The sequence below is a fragment of the Glycine soja genome, chromosome 1, assembly GCF_004193775.1.
Source record: "Glycine soja cultivar W05 chromosome 1, ASM419377v2, whole genome shotgun sequence".
NCBI lineage: Eukaryota > Viridiplantae > Streptophyta > Magnoliopsida > Fabales > Fabaceae > Glycine > Glycine soja.
In genome coordinates, this window is record NC_041002.1 from 28,976,240 (window position 1) to 28,980,211 (window position 3,972).

At 41.5% G+C, this 3,972-nt stretch overlaps 1 non-coding gene across 1 annotated transcript; it reads left to right on the plus strand.

Moving 5' to 3' along the window:
• Positions 1-3,429: 3,429 nt before the first annotated feature.
• Positions 3,430-3,536, plus strand: LOC114368993. The gene has a single exon (XR_003657466.1). It is a non-coding gene; the product is annotated as a small nucleolar RNA R71 (small nucleolar RNA).
• Positions 3,537-3,972: the final 436 nt, after the last annotated feature.

Consider the following 3,972-nt stretch of genomic DNA (forward strand, 5'->3'; position numbering starts at 1 on the left):
ATGCTTAGCATCGCTCTTAGTTTTATCATTTTGAGCTTTAGATGCTAAGGGTGGAAAAACATAAGCAACCAAATAATTCACAATATTAGCAAACCAAGGAGTGGGGAAGGAATCAGAAATACTATACAGAATGTACAAATGGTCATCTAGAAAATCATCCCGAATGGGTGAGTCCTCAAACGCACGCTCAATCCTACTCAGGTGGTCAGCCATGAGGTTCTGTGCACCACTCCGATCACGGATCTCCAAATCAAACTCTTGGAGCCAAAGCATCCACCTGATCAATCTAGGCTTTGATTCAGCCTTCTTCAATAGGTACTTCAGAGCTGCATGGTCAGTATAAACAATAACCCGAGTACCAAGCAAATATGAACGAAATTTTTCAAGAGCAAAAACTATCGCTAATAGCTCCTTCTCTTTGGTAGTGTAATTTGCTTGAGCAACATCCAAAGTTCTGGAAGCATAGTAGATCACCCGAGGCAGCTTATCAATCTTTTGAGCAAGGACAGCCCCCAATGCGTAATTGGATGCGTCGCACATTAACTCAAATAGGGATGTCCAATCAGGTGCCTGAATGATAGGGGTGGTAGTTACCGCACACTTGAGGCAATCAAAAGCCTCTTTGCATCGGTCATCAAAATCAAACTCCACCTCCTTTTGCAGAAGATTGGATAGTGGAAGAGCCACTTTGCTAAAATCCTTGATAAAGCGCCTATAAAACCCTGTATGACCAAGAAAAGAACAAACCTCTCGCACGTCAGAGGGGTAAGGAAATTGTAAAATAACAACTATTTTTGCAGGGTCTACCTCTCTGCCCCTACTGGAAATGATATGCCCTAAAACTATACCTTGTTCTACCATGAAGTGACATTTTTCAAAATTCAGCACAAGGTTAGTTCCAATGCATCTACTAAGAACTCTATCCAGACTATCCAAACATGCATCAAAAGAGGACCCATAAACACCTCTATGTAGCTCTCTAAAAAATCACTGAAAATGCTAAGCATACACCGCTAGAAGGTACCAGGGGCGTTGCATAGGCCAAAGGGCATCCTTCTATAAGAAAAAGTGCCAAAGGGACATGTGAATATGGTCTTTTCTTGATCCTCAGGAGCAATATGAATTTGTAAATAACCAGAAAAACCATCAAGAAAACAGGAATGACACTTACCTGCCAAGCGCTCAAGCATTTGATCAATGAATGGCAGGGGAAAATGATCTTTTCTGGTTACCTGGTTCAGCCTCCTATAATCAATGTAGACTCGCCAGCTGTTCTGCACTAATGTGGGGATAAGCTCATCCCTTTCATTCTTAATTACTGTGAGGCCTGTCTTCTTAGGAACCACTTGGACTGGACTCACCCATTGGCTGTCAGAAATGGGGTAGATGATTCCAGGTTGTAAGAGCTTGGTCACTTCCTTTTTCACCACATCTAAAATGGAGAAGAAGAAGGTTCCTCAGCCTGTACCTCATAAAGCAAGTCAAAAGTGTATGTACTTCCTACAACATGGTTGGTGCATTCTGACTCTAAAAAAATCAACATCAAGTGGTACAACACCTAGAAAATCTGAACAAGACTCAAATTCAGATTCATTCTCAGCATAAAAATTAGATACAGGATCAAATTCAAACTCAGATTTAGATTCAATGCATAAGGAATGACAAGTATGCAGATCAGATAAAAATGGATGTTTCCTACCATGAAGAACATAATCAATTATCTCAGCACGAAAAATAGAATGATCCTCAGATGGATGTTTCATGGCATCAAGAATGTTAAAATGAACAACAATATCACAAAATTCCATAGACAATGTGCCAGCATAAACGTCTATCATGGTTCGGGCTGTTTTCATAAATGGCCTGCCTAAAATAATTGGAACTGAACCATGGGAAAATCCCTCTTCCATATTAAGAACATAAAAATCAACAGGAAAAATAAGTTCACCAATCCGAACTAGCACATCCTCTATGAAACCTGCGGGGTAAGCAACACTTCTATTTGCCAAATGAATCACCACATCTTTAGATTGCAAAGGTCCAAGAGATAAAGAATTGAAAATGGATTGAGGCATGACACTAACTGGTGCTCCTAGATCTAGCATGGCATTCTCAAATTTATTGTTCCCAATAATGCAAGGTATACAGAAAGTACATGGGTCCTTACATTTATCAAGAATGTGAGGAACATATTTACCTATCAATGCTGACACATTTCTGCCCATGCTAATCTTTTCATTGCCTTTGAGCTTCCTTTTGTGGGTGCACAACTCCTTTAGAAACTTGGCATATCTTGGAATCTGCTTGATGGCATCTAGCAGAGGTATGTTCACCTCTACTTTCCTGAAGGTCTCCAACATCTCCTTTTTCGCGTCTTCTATTCTTTTGTTTGGAATTGCTCTAGGTGGGAATGGAAGAGGGATAAGAGGCTGCGGTAAGTCAGAATTACTAGAATGAAGCTTTCTCTTTTGTGCAACTATCTCATCCTCTTTTTCAGGTGTAGAATGAAGCTTGACAGGTTTAGGTGCAGGTGCTGCTACTGGTGGAGGCACTTCAATTTGGTTGCCACACCTCAAGGTGATGACACTCACATTTTTCGGATTCTGCACAGTTTGTGAAGGCAATTTGTCAAAATTTTGGGACGGAGCTTGGTTCAACTGAGTAGCCATCCGCCCCATCTGATTTGTCAGACTCTGAATGGAGGCTCTTGTCTCTTGCTGAAATTGCATATTCTGGATGGTCATTTGCCTCACTAACTCTTCTAAGGAAGGTTGAGGAGGGGTCTCAGTTGCTTGTTGTCTTTGTTGTTGCTGCTGCTGTATTGGAGGAGGAACATATGGCTTGCTTGGACCAGCAGCATTCTGGAAAGGAGGGACAGACTGTTGTTGTTGTGGAGGACTTGCCCATCTCAGATTTGGATGATTCCTCCAACCTGGATTATATCTGTTTCTTGAAAGGTCATAATTATTCTGCTATTGTTGGTTTTGCTGCTGAGGGGGTCTATTATAAATGTTTGCAGCATAAGCTTCAGGTTGCTCATTGACTCCAGATTGCTGCAAAGAAGGATAAAGATCTGTATGGTGATCTGCTGAAGAACATAGACCACATACTCTTGCAACAGGTGCAGATGCAGATTTCTGATTCATGGCAAGCTGAGTTACTAGGTTGACCAAGGCATCAAGTTTTCCCTCAAGCTTTTTATTTTCAGTAGATGAAGATGAATCCGTGGCCACCTCATGGACTCCTCTAAGGACAATAGCATCATTTCTTGCACTGAATTGTTGGGAGTTGGAAGCCATCTTCTTAATCAAATTTGTAGCCTCAGCAGGAGTCATATCACCAAGAGCTCCACCACTGGCAGCATCAATCATACTCCTCTCCATGTTGCTAAGTCCCTCATAGAAATATTGAAGAAGGAGTTGCTAAGAAATCTTGTGGTGAGGACAGCTTGCACACAATTTCTTGAATCTTTCCCAGTACTCATACAAGCTCTCTCCACTAAGTTGCCTGATGCCAGAAATGTCCTTTCTGATGGCAGTAGTCCTAGATGCAGGGAAGAATTTCTCCAAGAACACCCTCTTAAGGTCATCCCAGCTGAAAATGGACCTGGGAGCAAGGTAATATAGCCAATCTTTTGCCACTCCCTCCAGAGAATGAGGAAAAGCCTTTAGAAAGATATAATCTTCTTGGACATTAGGGGGCTTCATGGTGGAACAAACAATATGGAACTCCTTAAGATGCTTATGAGGATCTTCACCTGCAAGACCATGAAACTTGGGCAACAAATGTATTAGTCCAGTCTTGAGAACATATGCAACACCCTCATCAGGATATTGAATGCACACGTTTTCATAAGTGAAATCAGGTGCAGCCATCTCCCTAAGAGTCCTCTCACGAGGTGGGGGTTGAGCCATGTTCTCAGTATGAAAATTAGTAGTCGAATGCTCAAAATCAAAATATTCAGAATCACCA